The sequence below is a fragment of the Taudactylus pleione genome, unplaced genomic scaffold (assembly GCF_031769625.1).
Source record: "Taudactylus pleione unplaced genomic scaffold, aTauple2 ptg000711l, whole genome shotgun sequence".
In the NCBI taxonomy this organism is placed as follows: Eukaryota; Metazoa; Chordata; class Amphibia; order Anura; family Myobatrachidae; genus Taudactylus; species Taudactylus pleione.
The window spans coordinates 5997299-6017500 of record NW_028285113.1 but is presented as its reverse complement, the minus strand read 5'-3'; the positions used below and the strand labels follow the sequence as shown (position 1 = coordinate 6017500).

The 20202-nt window shown below is 42.2% G+C and overlaps 1 protein-coding gene across 4 annotated transcripts in view; it reads right to left on the bottom strand.

The window, feature by feature from the left end:
• The window catches only part of YAP1 (Yes1 associated transcriptional regulator), a 97229-nt gene that overhangs the window by 51734 nt on the left and 25293 nt on the right, over positions 1-20202 (bottom strand). The window lies entirely within an intron of this gene.

The following is a 20202-nucleotide window of genomic DNA, read 5'->3' as shown; positions in this document are numbered from 1 at the left end:
GGCACGCCTACATTTCTCTGACCACCCCGCCCCCCCTCCACCCCCAAATGGTCTCTTCAAGTCAATCACTCTGAAGACTCTGCGTGCTCACTGTGATCTCTTCCCGGTCGCAGTGGCCGGTTTGCACGCTCGGCACATGCACAGAATACAAACATCGGCTGACTGCGTGCAAACGCAGCCTTGTGATCCAACCTGAATCAAGCCCTTGTTCAGAACCATTTGGGCACCCCCTCTAATGACTAATTAGGAAAAAAAAAAAAAAAAAAAGGATTAGCCTAATTCCCCCTAATAATGACATGTCATTTTTGGGGTGAAAATGTAAAAAAAAAAAAATAAATAAATAAAAGTGTTGGAAAACTGATTTAAAAGTACTGTGGATATGATATTGCGGGGGGGTGTATGGATGGGTCGGATATTGCGGGGGGCTGTATGGATGGGTCTGATATTTTGGGGGGCTGTATGGATGGGACAGGTTACTAGGATTGCAGGTGGCTGCAGTAGATTTAAAAAAAAAAAAAAAAAAAATTTAAACTGTACTTTATAGCCACAAAAATATACTAGCACCCATTTTAATGTACCCCAATTTAACTACAACTATTTTTTGCAAAAGAAATTGTTTTATATAATTTTTCAACACTTATGCAAATATGCATATAACAGCCATTTCACTCAATTTAAGAACCCAAAAAATACTTTTATTAGGGCTATTAATACACTTCTATATTGATTTCCAGTGTCAGTTACACTTTTTATGGGGTACAGACTGGTTTCCCCAAAATATGCTGTACTTTTTGCTAGTTTCGCCATGCGCAGTTTTCGCACATATGCGTTTGTGTTTTGCAATTGAATAGGGAGAAAAGCAGGAGCGCGCTTTGAGAAAGTACGTAGAAAAAGTTTGCATCAAAACTGGCGAATGAAGCGAAAACTTTTCGCCGATCGTGACTTTTCGCATCTAATTGAATTCAGCCCCTAGTGTAAAAGCTCAGAGCCCTTTATGTAGTAGGTGTTCATCATCATACATTAATCCAAAGGGTTAATATGTAGGTGTGCGGTGGTGAATTGTTACTTATCCCTATAGATCGCATCAGTTCGACGCGATCTATAGGCAATATAAGTAGCAATTCATGTATACTTACCTGTTTGGAGAAGCGGCGCCAATGTGGTAAGTCCCGATGTGGCGCACCCAGACTCGTCTTTTTTTTCCATTGACTTTTTTTGTTTCCTTTTTTTTTCATCAGTTTTGCGCATACGCCAGGTCAGCTTTGCTGATAAGTAGGGGCAGAGCGAGGGGGTCACTGCCTGGGACAGCTACAAGGTGGTGACCTGGCATATGCTAACTATATCGGCAACGGGTGCTGTGGGAAGGGGCACTGGGGCAGCAGGCACCAGGCAATCAGGAGGAAGTGCCAGATCACCTAATATATAGTGGCAGCGGGGTAACGGCGGGACAGATTGGGAAGCAGGCAGTCAAATTCAGAGGAGGAAACCCAGCATATGCCATTGGCTCCGCTGATTGGCTGCTGTCCGTGAAGGGGAGGAGAGACCTGGGAGAAGGCAGGGAGACAGCAGTCTTCACTGCTCTTCTCCCCTAACAAGTATCCATTCGCCACCCTGAGATGGCGAATGGATTATGCAAAGCTTCTATGACTTGCACTCACCATACAAAAGTATGGTGATGCGATTGACAGATCTGTTCTATTCATGTAGCAGTGAAGATCTGTTTAATCAGTGATAACAGGGATTTTTCACTGCTTCCCCCATTCAGAGTAGGAGTTACCATGGAGAAATCTCAAATTTCTCCAGCGGTGCCCTTAAGTAGTGTATATATCGCTACCCCATACACTAATATGGGGAGAGCGATTCACAGAAGTATGGAAAGCTCAGCTTTACATTTCGTTCCCTCCCAAAAAAATTTGCTCTCAGGATTGCGTAATGAGGCTCCCGGCGCCTGCCCCCTTCTGCGACTTGGCCAATCTGCGGTGCCCAAGGAGAAAGTGGCAGAGAAAAGTAAATAAATAAAAGTCTTCCCCTGCTCCCCATGTGACTGGGACACTGAGGCACTGATGGAGAGGTTCCCAGAGTGTATATGGAAGTGACCTGGCATATACCGGGACATTTGATACTGCTGACTGCCAGATGCCCCAAGCTGCCCCTACCCATCTCCCATGGCCAGCTCGCTGTTTCCCAACCCTGACATGATCTGCATATATATTAGTTGCTTCATACTGCTGACTCCACGCTGCCTACCCAGCACGCTCTGCCCATACCCCACACACCGCCACTCTACCTGATGATCCTCTACTCCCCTGGTGGACAGTACTGGCAGCACATGCGCAGACAGCGATACCTCGGAGGATCGCAGCCACTTAATTATATATTGCATCGAATTAGTGCGATATATAGTGAAAACGAACAATCATCATCCCCAGAACTACAAGATTAGACCACCATACACACGATTAGACCACCATACACACGAAGGGAATAGTTATGATATGCCGGCGCTGATATCCCGATACTGGAAGCCCGCATGGTGCAGAATCCCGACAGCAGTAGGTAAGTACCCTAACCTCCCTCTCCCCTCCTAACCTTCCCTTGGTGATGCCTAACCCTCTCTGGGGGGTGGGGGAGGGAGTAGGCTAAACCTAACCACCCCTTCTCCGGGGACAGAGCAGTTACTTACCCGTCCGGACGATCGGGATTCCAGCGCTTTCGAGGTGCTGACAACGGTATCCTGTTCACCTTCGGGATACCGGCTTCGGCATATTGCCGGGCGACGATATATCGACGCCCGGCATTCCATCCGCCAGCAATACGACTGCATTCCGCACCAAGCTCCGGCAGGCAACACTTACCAGAGCATACAGTACATAGATAGCGTTACCTAATAGAAGCCTATAGGCTTTCTAATCGGAGACATAATCCTGGAAGTCCCTACACCGCAAAGGACAGCTTTTATCAGGAGAACTGACCTTTGCTTAAATCTACATGCATACTGCGTTAATAAATATCGCTATGGAAGCAATCAGTGGCTGAATGTACTGCATCCAAATATGTAAGGCTTGATGCATCCCGCCTCGTAACTTTAAAGGTGTCTGTTACCAAAAATTTAATTTTAAGAGGTTGTGTCAAATAAAATAGTTGTTCATTTAAAAAAAAAAAAAAGTTGACTATATTTAATTTTCTTCTATGCAATTTTCTTTTTTAGAATACAGCACATTACCTTATTGAAACCTCAAAGGGTCACTGCTAAAATTGCTGCTACAAGCAGAAAAAAATCCCATCTGGTTGACCACTAGTCTATAACTCTAAGAATCGACGACTAGTGTCTAACTCTCCGATCACGATAGAGCAACAGCAATAACCGCAGTCTAAAAATTATTATATATATATATATATATACACATATATATATATACATACATTATATATATATATATATATATATATATATATATATATATATATATATTATATATATATATACACACACACATATACACACACACACATATACACACACACAGAAATATAGTGTATGATTTGTATATACAGACATCCAAATAGGGGGTGCGTCTTGTTTCCCTTGGTACTGCTTTCCCTGGTTGACATAAAGGAGCATTCTTCCATATATCGCTTCAAGGATGGTCCGGGAGTGGGGCAGGGCAAATATACACTTGCTCTGACAGAAAATGGTTAATGAGAGTGCAAAAAAAAAATATTCACAAATTTAAACGGTGTCTTTAACACACAACATACTTAAAATAGTTTTCCTGGAGGCGAAACTCACCTAGCATACTTCAAATACATGTAGGTTTACCAGAATACGTATGCTCTATAGAATTCATTTTACTTTTCAAGTTATGTACACACACTGTATACGGGTATGGGGATTTATTACCTGGAATACCTGCTTTTTGTATATAAGATTTGTTCCTCCAGCCAAGTAACATGTCTAAAATATATATTACATTTCAAAACTGCCTCTATCCAGACTCTGGCCAAGTCACATATGCAAATTGTTTCTCATAGGACAGCTACACCTTAAGGACTGTTGGTACAGATGTGTAGTGTTCCCGCTAGGCTGTTTTAGTGGGGGGCCGCGCCCTGGGCAAATTTGAAACTGCAAAATGCATCCTGCCCTTTTAGCGGTGTCACGCTAAAGCAGTCTGCCGTGCCGTAGCATCACGCGGGTGGGAAAAAACTGTGGTTTCTGAGAGCTGCCGGGTGAACAGATGCTGTGCACATATCCATCTACAGCAGGGGTTCCCAACCACGGCCCTCAAGGTACACCAACAGTCCAGGTTTTAAAGGATATACATATTTGAGCACATGTGACATAATTAGTGTCTCAGTTATTTTGATTTAACCACCTGTGCTGAAGCATAGACATCACTTAAACCAGGACTGTTAGCGTGCCTTGAGGACCGAGGTTGGGAATTACTGATTTCCAGTGAGGGGAGAGCGTGGTGAAAACCCAGCACGTCTAAGTGCTGGGCTCAACCCCAAGTGTGATGAATTGGGTGTGTGACACGAGGCCACGCCCCTTTTCAGGAGAGCACACCTCAGCGCCATGCCCCCGCCCAAGGTCTGGCGGGATCACTAGATATGTCCTTTGATTCTGTTGCTTTAGTCGTGTCAATTAGCCCCTCTCGGAGCGCCAAGTCCCAGGTAACTTGCCATGCTAAACATCTTTTTTTTTTGCTGAAAATCTGCATCTTGTTCACACCAATAAAACCTCCTGAAGTGACAGAACTACACTGCCAGCATGCACAGACCACTGGGGCTTGAGAAATTTGTATAGATGCGAGACAGTCTGAATCTATATAAAAAGGGCTCAGATCGCGAGCAGCCGCGACTTTTCCTCACGCAAGTCCCGTTGTGCTTCATCTGCTACTTTGTACATGTGTAAAACCAATTCCTGAGCGATTAAAGTCGCCGCAGCCCAGCGCCTCTAGTGCACAGAGTGGCTTTTTGCTATATCTGCAATGCAACTAAGACACAATGTAAAGAACAAAAAAAAAAAAAAAAGTACGCTGCTCGTCTCAAAGCTCCTCAGTCGTGTAGATACGCTCAGTGTATGAGGACACATCTGTATGTAGAACAGATACAGTCAAATATATACAGTGATAAGTACAACTTACATAGAGCGGTTTTAAGACTACTTTGTCTCATCAGTGTATGACACAGAACAATGCCTTCTACCAGACCCGTACAAAGACTTTCATTAGAGCTGAAGACACGTTGCATAGACACGTTCCATCCTTAGATTGAATACTCTCGGGAACAGGGCCCTCTTCTTCATGTGCTTATTCTACACTCACTTATCCCATTGTCTCCTCCCCACTGCCTACAGCGGCACCAGACCCTTGGGATCAGCCGTCCCGCAGCTCATTTGGGTATTATGACCTTGTCCAGGTCCTGCAATGTTCTGTACTGTAAGTCACTTATTTCCTGTAAGGCGCTGCAGACCCCATGTGGCACCATATAAAATAAAGGATAACATTAATAATAAACAGCACATCTAAGCCATCACTTCTTGGTGTATTTGTAGCGAAGAAAGACCAAAACATGTTTATTTGTGTCCCACCAGTGTCCGATCGCCTTATCGGCCTCTACGTGCATGTCCAAAGAATTTGCCAAAACAGATTCTTTGATTGCAGACGCACAAAATACCTTTCCTTAGAAACTATTAAATCCCCATGTGGCTGACACAGGGATTTGCTAAAAAGGAACAGAAAACCCCTCCAATGCAAGGTCACAGTTGTAGTCACCATAAAGCAGCATTTACTTTTTGCCTTTCAGGATAACTGATGTCCGGGGTTTAAGTGGAAGTGTACCAACAAATGAGAGCCTTGCATTCACATATCTAATACATTCTACAGCATGAAAGCTACAATCTGATTGGTTGCAATGATCAACACCTCCAACAGTCCTCTTTTTAGAAGGTTTGGTAGATCTTCCACTAACTGTAAGAGAAGTCCCTGAGTGTTTGGGACATTTTGGGGAGATACTTATGGTGTATAGTGTCATAAGCTGATCGGTCACTTCTATAATCGTGCTTGGATAGAGGTTTGAGCACAGACTGTACCCAGTACAGATCAGCTTCTACAAATGTACTCAGTACAAAGCAAGCGCCTGGGCCTCCATCAACACTACATTATAAAGTCAGATTACAAATTCACCTCTCTGACCCCCCAGCAGCTTAAGCTTCTCTTTGATGGGAACTGGGCGGCTATTAATGTTTACTATTTATTGTACCCAAAAGGAGACTGTTTTCCTTCAGGCTGGGAACAAAAGTAGGGGAAGAGGTCAAACAGGCATTTGCCAAGACACCCAACTTAAAGGCTGCACAAAACCAAAAAAAAATATATATATATATATATATATATATCAAGATAAAAGCACTGGTAACACAGGCCTCCTAGCACCATCCAAGAGGCCAAACCAACCAGCATGGGTTACACTTTATATGCAAGTCAGATAATCAAACAGCAGCAATTTATCGAAAGACTCTAAATAACAGATTGTATTTCTTCATAAGATAGAAATTGCAACCACAGTGACTTTGGATCCCGGAAGCTTTCCCGCCCTCCATTTTTTGGCGATAGAAAATATTTGTACACTTAGGAGGTAACTCAGCCTTTAAAATCATTATTCTACTTAACAGAATTTTATATTCCTTCATTAACAGAGTGCCGGAGGAAACCCAACGCAAGCACCCGGAGAATATGCAATCAATTCATAGCCCTAATCTAGTTCTATTAATGTGTCACAGCAGATATGAACCAAAAGGTTGCGGGTGTCTCAAGAAAACCACGTTTGTAGGTTTGAAAGAAGCTCAATGTACATTGTATTTGTACCACATGAGAACAGAACATTTGACGAAGGAGAAAACGCTTACACATCATTCTGGGTTAGTCAACGGAGTCTCTAAATCAGATTACAAGACCTGGATCATTCGTAAACTTGGGCCCAATGTATCAAACCTTCTACAGAGGACAAGTTGAGAAGATGCCCATAGCATCCAATCAGATCTTAGCCATCTTTTATCTAGTACATTCTATAAAAATGATAGCTAGAAGCAGATTGGTTGTTATGATCAACTTTTCCACCTGACCTCTTTAGAAGGTTTGAAACATCAGAACCTACAGCTACTAAACCACACATCCATTTTAGATGTTGGGAAACAGGGGAGAGAATTTGGTAGAACAGAAAAAAAAAAAAGCTTCATATGAGTCACAGAAACAGCCTGAAGTTCCAAACGGTCTTTGGTGGGGGCTGAAAATGGACTTACATTTCAAGATAAACAAATGTGGGGTGAGACGTTTTGTAAAGGCACTATTCTAAACTCCACAGGATTACAGCATTAAAAGAGTCACTGAGCACACCAAACCAACCTTCCCTAAAACACATGCTTTGGAGTGTAGCAATTCTAAACAGAAATCGCTGATCTCTCTGCAGATATCAGACTGATAGCTTGTGATAAGCAGGAGTAGTATTACATGCTAAACAAAGTAACTGTTTTTATCCATAGAATTCCAAAATAGTGGATCGGAATGTTTGCCGATTCATGTCACCTGTGGAGCTTACAATCTAATTTCCCTTCTCACAAGTGCAAAGACACATATACCATAAGACGACAAGCAACAGTATGATTTTAGACCATGGGAGGAAACCTGCGCTATTGTGGGCAGAACACATGATAGCATTGCGCTAATAAGTTAAGGTGCCCATCCACTTAAAGACATGAAAACGAATGACCGATCACGACATTGTAATCGTGCAGTCATTTGTCAGTCTGATGTGCCTTCACTGAGCGAGCAGTCATTCAGTGTAGGCTCATCAATCATCTGCGAACATGCTGAACCTGACGTTATCGTCAGATTGTCCAGCATGTTTGCCCGATGATAGATGTCTAAACAACCAGCCGGAGCGCGCATCGCTGTTCGTTTTAGACATTTTTGCAAACGATTTGCGAACTATATTGTTATCGCTCAACTTAGTAGTCTAGTGGATGGGCACCATAAAAGCCAAATTTTCTACAAACCCATGAACAGGTACCATGAAATACTCTGGCACAGAAATGTAGCCAAAGCAGATTGACATCAGTTATGTCTGCATGTATGATGCCAGTGTACTATGCCCTGTAGAAAGCGGTTGCTTTAATCTGCATGGTGTAAACAAACAAAACATACTAATGGGAGGGCTTTTCTGCAGGGATTTGGCCCAATCACTCCTAAAAGTAATGGAAACATTTGTATCTGCACCCTGACTGTTTTTCTAAACAAACTGTTCAAAGGATTAAACACAATCCATTATCTTTCCTGGGCTCTAGCCTTTCCACAGGGCAGAAAGTGGGGACAACTGCACCATTTGATTGCTATAGCCTAGAACAGAAGGTTGAACGTAACCTGCAACTCATCACATACAAACACAGGGCTGAGAGCACAAAGCTTTATCAGCAATAGGATTCCCAGTCTTCGGCACCCACTTATCTGTAAGCTAGGCTCCTCTTTGAATGTTTATCTGGAGGTTATAACCCTTCCTCATCTCTTAAATGCCATTACAATCACACATACACATTGAAGGGGCCTTAAATAGCTTACAGGTTTAACAAGTGTAGCTGCTTGCAGAATGTTTTTTTTTTTTACATTTGGAGATACTGTATGCTGATAAATAAAGCGTATTTCCCTAAAGTAAGAATTTGGTTTATTGTTAAGTGCCTGTTTGTTAGCGAAGATGGTAAATCTCTGCACCGGTTGACGGGAGTAGCGGCGGTGGCGTGGATTGGATCTGTGAGTGTAACTACTTTTGCCCCAAAATGCAAAAACAAGACTTTGGATTGTGATAGGTTAAGTTTACAGGGATGATCCCAGCTTTTCAGGAGGAACAAGACCTTTATTTTCCCACCGCGGGGGGGTGGGCAATGCATTACACTGCACTTCTAGGCGTACTTCTACAAATGCAACTTCGCATTGAGGTTTCAGTATAACATTTATATATAATATTGCAAATGTAAATCAGTAGCGGGCAAATGTAATCAGTAGCGGGCAAATGTAATCAGTAGCGGGCAAATGTAATCAGTAGCGGGAATCTTGACAGTGCCAAGATTTCAGCAAGTTACCAGCCAGATTTCAAACAGATTTTTTACGAACGCAAACCCAATCTGATTTTGTCTTACTAAATATTGCTCTTTAAGTCTGACTGCTTATTTTCAGGAACATTTGGACCCACTTGACACCTAAGCACATAAACAGCCTTTTATAAATGTACCTATGTGCACTGATTTGTGTAGAATACTTGTTGCTGTGCCCCCGTAACCAGGAGCATTTTACAAATTCAACTGCTCATACACAGAGGTTCCAAATGCCATATACAGCTTCCTATCCAGAGTTATAACGGTAAAGGATCACTACTAAACATGTAAACTATTTACTTTCAATTGCCCAGTTAAATGATGCAATAAAGCAGAATGTCCCATTTCATGCAGAGAGAATACTGATCACGGCAGAGTCTCCTGGATAAAGAAACATTACCGCTAAATGTTATTGCAGACAGATCTGGCTTGCCTGCAGTCCAGGGGAATGAGTGTCGGAGCATAGTAGGGTCTTATAAGCTTGTCAGCAGATCACAAAGGCGCTCACCGATGTGGCGCTTGATCAGGCAGAACAACGTTTGGGGGAGGATTCAATTAGCTGTAAGTTTGGTTCCGCGAGGTGAAATCACTGCAAATTCGCCTTGCGAATTACATTTGCAATTTAATTCCAAACTTGCATTTCTTTTTCTGAGTAAATTTGCCTGTTTTTGTTCGCACCCCCCTGAGAAGGTGAAAAGGTAGGGAAAATCTGTATTTTAAAAAGGTAAAAATGTTGGGACTTGCTTCAGAGCCCCTCAGACCCCCCCCCCCCCCCCAATGACTAGTTTACAATTACCCAAAAATAAGCTTCTTTAGCTAAATAATGCACCCCAAATCTAATGAAAGTATTTATTTCAACAAAAAATTGCTTTGTATCATTTTTTACAGTTGCCTCAAATTACCCCAAAACCCTATTTTTTCTACTTTTGTTTGCATTTTCTGTTTAATTCAAAGAAATTCTACAGTTTTTTAAAAAATGCACAAATCAGCCATTTGACACCTTTTAAAAGCATACAGTACTTTCCTTATGGCCGCTAATAGTCCTCTACATGGTTTTGCAAACGAAGTATTCACTTTTTTGGGATCCAGAAAGGTCTCCCCACTTTACACTATTTTCCCTATTCACATTTTTGGCCACTCACTGCGATTAGTGCAAATTCGCATCTCTAATTGAATTGTGCGTATCTCGGGTGCGCGCATGAAGGTGAAGTGTGCGAGTATTTCACCTTTTGAAAACTCTCACCTAATTGAATTCCTCCCTAAGGTCGGGATGTACTAAGGTTGCGGTGCCAATTCACCCAGTCACCACAATCTTACTAATCGCATATGTACTAACATATGCGATTAGTATCACAAAGGACACCTCTTTCGATAAGAGCTGCCCTTTGTGAAGCAGCTGACGTCGGGTGACGAGGTCTCCGTGGGACCCCGCCCCCTCCGAGCCCAGAGAGCTTCCTGCTGGTCACCTGTGCAGGAAGCCCCGGGCTCCTCCTCCTCCCAGCACCCGGAAGATTAGGAGGAGGAGGAAGAGCCAGGAGGAGCGCAGGCCGGCGACCATGGAGAGCAGGTGAGTGAGGGCCTGCACTGGGCGAAGGCGAAGCATCGGGAGCAGGGTGCGGTAAGGAGTCCATAGGCTTCTATAGGGTAAAGCCAGGTTTTTCAGGCATTACCCACTGAACCGTTAAAAGGGCTGCCGGGGCTTAGTACATATGGAAATGTGGTAGAAACCCCGGGGTTTTTACCGCATTTTTCCTTTAGTACATCCCGGCCTAAGTCTTTATTAGCGACTCCCAAATTCATTCAGGTTGCACCAGTGTTCGTGAAACTTAAGGTGTGCAGGTTACCTATACACAGTGGAAGCAACCCTCTTGTGAGCGTAGCCAAGATTCAGGAGAAATTGGCCTCGCAATTGCAAACAGTAGCATGCCTTGGCGATCTCAATTCAGGAATTCTCTGGTACGCTCAGAGGAAAATCAAAATCCACCACTGGAGCAGCACAAAAACTGGTTTACCCAATAACTGGACTTGGTATAAAATAATTTTGATACTCATGCGAGGTTACCAGCAAATTCCATCTACCAGAGACAGGGTTTACTCATTTGGGCACCGTTGTGAATTCGAGTCAGTTGCCGACTTTGAAATTGCCACCATTGAGGCAGAGAGTCTCCACTTTGATGATGTTCAAGTGAAGAAATTTTAGACCTCGGACTCCAAATTGCCGCTACCTGGGAAAGGAAAAACTCACAATCCAAAACAAAAACCTAAGAATTAACTCTTAATAAGGCCGCTTTAACTCCACAATACCTTGCACTTGCCAATCAAAGTCCGAAGGGTTTGAGGATTGTTCCAAAACTTCTCCAATACCAACATAAGAGAATTTTACAGAGTGCTGCAAGCAATTTGTAATGACAACTAAACAAAATAATTAAGTATACCAAAAAAGATCAACAGTAGAAACCCGAGTAAGCGAAGCTTGTACTCAGGGCCGCAACTAGGGGGGTGCTAAAGGGGCACGTGCCCTGGGCGCTGGACTTGAGGGGGTGACAAGGAGAGGCTGCCAAGGTGGGGTGGCCCCAGGTAGTTGCATGTGTGGTTTTCGGGGAGCACGCCGGGACCTGCAGGCAGCAGCCTCAGCCCAGCCTTGAGAGACACCGCGCAGCCATCAGTCTAATGTGAGCCAATCAGAGCTTGCGGACCGGCAGCCAATCAGCAGTGGCTGCCGGTCCACGAGCTCCCTCGGTTCATGACAGGCGCCACATTAGAATGAGTGGTGCTGACCGATCACCGGGATGTGGCATCTCCGTTCCGTGCCATCCGAGCTCACCCACCACGCAGCCTCGGCAAGTAAAAGGAGGGAGCTGGCTTACTGGAAGATCCCATTTTAATGTGAAAGTCCGATTTTAATAGTGTTTCATCTGTAAGTTATGGGGGGGTGCTGTCACTGGGGGGCATTACTGTGGCATAATGTGTACCCTTAAGGGGCATTACTGTGGCATAATGTGTTGCAAGGGGCATTACTGTGTCACAAAACCACACATCCTTTTGTGCTCTATGTTTTAGTTTCGGCCCTGTTGTACTTAAGGAAAGGCATATGAATACTTTTGACCTTAAGCAAGAGATTTTGAATTTAGCTGAACTTGAAACAAGCGTATACCAGGATTCAAGTCATCAAACTATTAGGTGCTTCCAGTCCGATCCTTGGGCATTGTATTCCTATTAGACTATAAAGGTGAAGCATGTAAGACCAACCGGCACTGGGAGATTTCAACACCTCGTAGCAGATGAAAAAGGCACGACAAGAAGAAAGCCCAGATGTGTTGTGAACAATCCCAGGGACTATAGGAACAATAGATCCAACAGAGGCCATCCCCACTGACTTGGCATCAGAGGATCAACAATTGACCAGCAATAATTGATCAAATGATCATCCAAGCTCAGTTTCGGTTGGTCAGACAAGCAGACTGGTAAATTCACGCTGCTATAAGCATTGTTCTCATATTAAAAATATTTGTTCTGTCTCTTTCAGGGAATTTTACTGGTGTCACTGCAAAATAATCATCCCAGTTTGGGATGACATATCTACGAGTTCAGACACAGTGTCCAAGAGGTAGTTAAATTCTGGAACAAATATATTCATTATGATTTGAAACACATGGTTACATAGAACGATATATATCCTGGAGATCCAATTTGGATTCCCCCCAAAAAAATCCAGAATATACATTACGGGGATTTTGTTTTTAGCTCGTTTCTGTATCATGTGGCAGCGGAGGCATCTTGAATCATACGAATAATGATCTAATTGATTGTTCTTATGGTAGAATCTCCATTAGGCGTCCTAAATAATATTTAGTCACCATGTACTTTAGGCTAGTTCATATTACCGATGCGCTCACAGATTTCCTTTTACAAGTTCATTATGTAATCCAGGGCTCAACAAACCCCAAGGGCCTGGTCGCCATGGCGACCAGATAATCCAGGATGGGAAGAAGAGGCTGGTATCTGGAGAGGAGAGAGCTGCAGGAATGAGGACAAGGTGATGAGGCTTGTATATGGCAGTGGAGGCTGGCATAAAAGGAAGAGGAGGCTGCATACTGCTGGAATATAGAAATGGGAGAGGCTGAGGCTGGCATAAGGGGAGTGGGTGAGGAGGCTGGCATGAGGGGAAAGGAGGGGGCTGCTGGAATAGGAGAGTGAAAGAGGAGGCTGAGGCTGGCATGAATAAGGCGAGTGAGGAAGAGGCTGCATATTGCTGGAATAGGGGAGTGAGTGAGAAGGCTAACACTGGCATCCTTTACATTTTAATAGATAAATGTGTATATTAATACATTCACATATTTTAATACCAATCTGGGAAAATCCTTATTTTGAGTTAAAAATGTCAGGACACATTGGGGTAACCCATTTAGACTGTGTTCTCTTTTGTTCAACCCGCTCAATCCCCCCTTTTCCCCTCAGACTTTCCTTCCCCGATCTTCCTTCCTTTTTTCTGGTCAAAATTTGTTTTTTGTTTTTTTCTTTTCTTTCTCTATCAATTTAATTTTTATTTTATTTTTCTTACATTGGTTGTCTTATTGATTTATTGTATAGTAATATTGAGATCTTTTTATATTAGATTATGGATTCAATTACATTATTCAGAATGGAATAATTTATTGTTATTAACTGTATCCACTCCATTTCTTGTCTGTATTGTGTTTGGATTTGCTTGGTCCTTTTTCAATAAAAACAGTTTGTGTAAGAAAAAAAATGTCAGGACGTGTTTCAGAACCCCATGGACACTCCCCTAATGGATAATTGAACTAATTGGAAGATTCCTATTGGCTTAATTGGTCCAATAATTACATGTCCTTATTGGTTTGGGGAAAATGTACAATAAAAATATATTTTTTTTATATTATATTGGGACGATGGTCTGGTTCCTACACTTTCATTCTCGCTCCTAGATTTTAGAAAGACGTTTTTGTATTAGAACGATGATTCACAATGGCCATCTAAATCAGTGGTACTCAACAGAAGTTTTATCTGTAGCCACTAATAGGTACTAACAAGTGCAAGTGGGCAGCATCACATCTGGATTAGGAGAAGCCTATATTACATTATTCTCCACATAACATGTAACGATGCGCTATACACACATACCTTGCTCTGCTCATATAGATCTTGCATTGCCTCTACCACTGGCCCCACATGTCCCCTTAAATACTTCCTTCTGCTCCACAGCGCGGCCCTATTCTGCTCAGACAGGGAGCCAGCACACTTCATCCCTCAGCACAGGATTGTGGGCTTTCCAGATGTCCGAGGATATTGCGCAGGCAGAAACGCGTTGGGCCAATAACTCTCTCAGGAACCCCAGTAATGTGCGAGGAGAGCTGCACGTGGCCAGCAGGCTGCATAGTGAGGACCCACTGATCTAAATGGCATACATATTATATATATATATGTCCATTTACATACATACATACATACATACACACTTATCGGGCTACCTCTGCCTGATGTCCAGTGCCCCCTGTAGTTGTGTGTGCCCCTTCTGCAAAGCCCCCCAGTAGTGTGCTCCTTCTGCAATGCCCCCAGTAGTTGTGCCCCCATTACTAGCTCCCCCTCCCTGACCACTCCCCTGTGAAGAAACTTACCTGTCTTCACTCCACGCCGTCAGGGCTCCAGAGTCCCGCTGCCGATTCTGATGCCTCCTGGATCCAACTGTATCCAGTATGTGCGCAGGCTCCTCTCATCAGGGGTGACATCATGACGTCACCCGCGCACTGCATCACTGGGAACGCTGCCCTCTGAAGCGATCAGAGGATTCAGAGGCCAGTGTTCACAGTTGCTTTAAGTAAGTTGGTCGCGATCTACCAGTAGATCGCAATCAACCTTTAGGCCGGGCCTTATCTGGGGGATGTGGTCGGGGACAGTGTGTGGGGGCCCCGGAACGACCGCCCGTCACCCTGCCTATAAACCAGCCCTGCTGAAAAGTACTATGCACTGTAGAATTTATACAGCCCATGGTTACCAAAGGCTTAAGCTGCAATCATTCTTTGGGAACCAGCTTCTAATACTCCTATGCTCTAGTGAGGTCACCAGTTCCTAGTGACTGAGTAGGCTGCACTCTTCTGACTACAAAATCACTGTGTAGGGACAAACTCTCACACTACTGGCTCGGTGCTCATAAATCTTGCACTACATTTGACAGAGTTTGTTCCACGTGGCCAAAGCAGCCAGAGAACCAGATCTTTGACACCAACCTGCTCATACTTCTAGTAAAAATCCTTTAAAACTGAAAAAAACAGAATGCAAATAAAGTAGGCACTTTCTAAAATGGTGGCGATTTACACGTATACCTGGGTACACGTTATAGGCAAAAGTAGGGCTGTAAAGATTTTTAACACAGTTGATTTGCCATCATATTAACGACAGAACGTTCTATGTCCAATATGAATTGTATATACATGGAGGAATTTCTAAAATATGAAAACGTAATAAAGTTTTTGAATTTTAAGGCAATGGTTATAATTTGTTGGACCATAATCATACCCTGCTTATAATTTATTACGCTTTTGGATAGCAATGTACCTCTGTTATACATTTATTCCTATAACTATTATATTTAAAGTAGATATCGTCATTGCATCCATTATACTAAAGACCAAATAGTGTCCCCAAAAAAATGGACTAAGTAGCTGAAGTTTATAGTTAAATAATAATAATAATAGCTGGCATTTTCTCATCAAATGAACATGTCTTTATTTGGTCAAAATTACAAATTAATGTCACTTCCATTAACTCTGCCCTTTACCTGTACTTATATATTTGACTCACCTATTCCACTAATGAAAGCATAGGTTTAATTGGTTGCCATTTGCAAAAGCCAAGCTACGTGCATCATCTTATTGAATAAAACTACTTCAAACTGTTTGTTCTATATAAAGTCTACAAAAAGTGTTAGTGTAAAAAAAACTACAAATAAACAGACATTTTATGCAAAGAAGTTACCTCTAAACCCCCAGAACAATAAAAACCAGAAATAAATAAAACAAAAAGACACTAAAGCAAGTTACCACGGTCACTGCGGGATTAATAGATTTATTGTGATACATTGTAACAAGTCATTTCCTGACATAGAACTACTCATGTATCCTTGGTAAAGCAGGATTACTGTAAGTGCATCATGCAATAAAGAATGACACAAACATCCAGTGACTGGGGTAGGACGTCACCACAAGCTGTGAATTAACAATTACATTTCACACATATTTAGCAGCGTATCAGGTAATTGGGGGTTATTTTAGGCTGTTTTGAGGTGGCCCTCACTGTTGGCCATAGAGGCTGTGATTACAACAGATATCGCGCACTTACCGTGTGAATTGGAGGTTTACGCCATGTGTGGCCAGCTTGAAACCCAACTTGGCAAAGGAGAGCACAACAATATATATAGTACTCCCTCGTTGGGCCTTAAAATCCTTGCAAACAGAAAAGAACTTAAAGTAGTGTAATAGTGACAATTGCTATAGTTGAGTTGAATGTTCCTTTTTGTCACTAGTGTTGATAGTGTAAAGATGGGATCAATATTCCTCATAACTGGATCCTTCTTATGGATGGCTGGAAGTGTAGAGGCATTCCCCAGGATTAGTACTCACCATCCCCTGGTTTCCCATGTTAATGAGTCGTGGTATCACAGCTGGCTGTCTCAGACAAAAGACGTACATGGTAGAGAACAAGTGGTATATTTACTAAACTGCGGGTTTTTAGAAATGACGATGTTGCCCATAGCAACCAATCAGATTATACGTGTCATTTAGTTAGTACCTTCTTTGAGATAATAGCTAGAATCTGATTGGTTGCTCTGGGCAACATTTCCACTTCTAAGAACCCGCACTTTAGAAAATATACCCCTTAGTTGGGCATTAGCACCACAGATAAGACCTAGAAGAGTTGGTATGAGGAGTGTGATAGCTATGACGTCACCACTCCCGAACAAGTGAGGATGCCAGGAGAGCCACCTACCAACAGAACACTACGGAAAGTCTAGGTTTACCGATCAGCCAGAGAGATCAGATAAATCAGTGCTAGTAACAGAGAGACACATTTGCTGAGTAACTATGCAGGTGTCACATATGTTGCAATTCAAACTATTGCAAGTTCTGCATTTTCATGGAAGAGCCAAAAGCGCATGTGTGTTGTGTGCACAATAGTATACAAGTTCAACACAAGCTTCCCCGACAGTGTATTTCAATATCAGGTGGTGCAAATGTCCAACATCCCTAAGCGGGAATCCTTGCTCAATAGTATTGGAGCGTGCAAAGTTTTGGCATCATACACTAAAGGTGCCCATCCACTAGGCGATTAAATTGAGCGATTGAACAATATCATTATCGTTCGATAATCGTTTGCAGATTGTTTACAAAAATGTCTAAAACAACCAGCGATGCGTGCTCCCGCTGGTTGTTTAGACATCTATCATCGGGCAAACATGCTGGACAACCTGAAGATACGTCTGGTTCAGCATGTTTGCAGATTATTTTTGTGCCTACACTGAACGACTGCTCGCTCAGTGTAAGCACAGCACAGACTGACAAACAATGTCGTAATCGTGCAGTTGTTTTGAGGTCTGCTACTGGATGGGCAGCTTTAAGCTAAAAAAGTGGGTCATTGGCCCCTAGAAACACGGCAGGGTCCACAGTTGCCACGGACTTAACTGATGTGGATACACTTGAAGACCAAGACTGGGGAAGCAGAGCAGAATTGCATACTGGTGGATACGGAAAAAAATGATATTTTTACTGGAAAAGCTTAACTAAAAATTCACAGATGAGCCTCTATTTGCAGTAAGCATGTCCTAGAAATCTACACATTTAGGAGTTTCCAGAACGAATAACCTAAAAGTATCTCAGAAAATACCACAGGCTGTGACATCCTGCACTGCTGATTACATTTCATTGACATTCTCCCTACATCAAGCAGATTGTTTCCTTTCGGCGTGGATAATTTGCCCTTAATTGCACCAACAGCAAAGTCTCTACCCGGGCTCGGAAGGGTTAAGTTGCTCTGCAGGTCAGCATGTGATCCCAGCAGGGAGAGATTTAAAAAGCAGCCTTTATTTTGCTTAACAACCTAGTTTATATCCAGGCCTTTTCTCAATCAGGCCTGATCCTTCACAGCTAGCAGCCATTTCAATCATTTACTTCGGATGTCTGCTGGAGAACAAACGTTCCTGCAGATGAGCTTGCCAGACTTGTGTGTACTTTACAGTCTAAAGAGTCCTCATTGTTCTCAGTGAAACATGAGCCATTAATATGGAAACCAGGGCACCACAAAAAAAAAAAAAAAGGAGGAAAAAATCAATATGTGCACTTCTACAGGCAATAGGCTGCAAAGCTATGATACAGTCATAACATTATATATTTTTTTTAGATAGATATATATATATATTTTTTTTTTTATTTATTTTTTTTATTAATATTTTTTTTTAAAGAACGCCAAATATTCCAAATTTGCCTTAAATTAAGGTGGTGATACAAAGGTTTGGACTTCCTGTCTAAACTGCATAGCAGCTATTCAATTGTTTGCTCATCATCCCTGAGGCTGCACTTCTCTAGGATCTCTGCTCGCACCTCAGAAATCCACGTAAAATAAAGCTTTGGGGCTGGCCGCGAGTGCCGGGCAGGTCATAGCTGTAAGAGCGCCTGGCACTTAGCACGCGAGAGGCTGCTTAAGGCAGCTAATCCTGTACATTCTCGCGGTAGAAAGGGACTGGTCGCACAGACAACTGAATAGATCCGGTGCAGTTTAGATGGGAGCTAAAAACCACTCAATTGCCCCGAGTGTACTCTTCTACATATAATCATATAATGGAGGCAGTCATTTTGCTTCAAGAATAACCAATCTTCACAAGGATAAAAATAAATTAAATAACAGCGCTAAAAATCGAGCGAATTACCATCCAACTTGACCTTCAGTCCACTATATGAGACTTGGAACTTCACAACCTATTTGGGTCAAATCCATATATTCACAGTGATTACTTTATTGGATTATGCTCATCTCCAGTGACTGCTCCCTTGTTATTATAGGATACATTTTATTCTTATTTGGTATACATTGTACTGTTTTTGGATGTATGGTTCTCTACTACATAATATATAGGCTGTTTTACCAAGCCATTAGCTTTTTAGCGCTGTTATTTCATTAGCTTTGGCTAGTAGATGCGCCCTGCCTTACAGTTGCTTCCACTACGCCTCTGGAAGCACCTTCATTAGGTTTTATTTATTCTGAATCTTCCCAATGAGTATTCCTATAAAAATATTGCTGGTGAATAGATTGGCAGTCACTTTATGAATTAGTGGTTCAGTATACAAAATGGCCGCCTCCACAATATGTAAGGTATCAAGTCGACTTTAAAATGATGAGCTCCCCAAACCTCCTAGATTGTATAATCATTTGGACCGGGACATATTTACCTTCTGTATCATGTCATCATATATTATTTATTCTTTTTTATTATCTACTTAATGTAGAGCTACGTATTAGGAGGATGAGAATGATGGTAATAATATAATAAGTTCAACCAGGTTCTAAAACGTATGGCTCTGCATCTCTACCTGTATGTAAATCATTAGTAGACAGGTGCAAGGTGCTCTTTACTAGGACAACCGTTAATATATTGAACTATAAGCCTTCATTTGCTGGGTCTATAGAATGTTTGTTGCATGTTGGAAATTACATATGAGCATGTGAATGTCATAAGACGGCTCTAACTGCATTATTTTGAAATGTGTTCAGGCTCACTATAGCAGATCTCATCACCATTCTAACAAGTGCTCTGTTAATACAACTTGCAAAGACAGAACACAAATCCATGAAAAGGTAAAAAAACAAACAAGATAAAAAAAAACATTTCAAACGGTCACGGTGAGTAATTACAAGAATAAAGACATAACACATAAACTGCAATTTAAAATAAGAATAACCTTAAAAAAAATATATAAAAAAAAAAAAAGAAAGAAAAAGAATCGTTCACTGGAAAAATAAAAACCAAAACCACGCATGCAACTATGTGCGTAGAT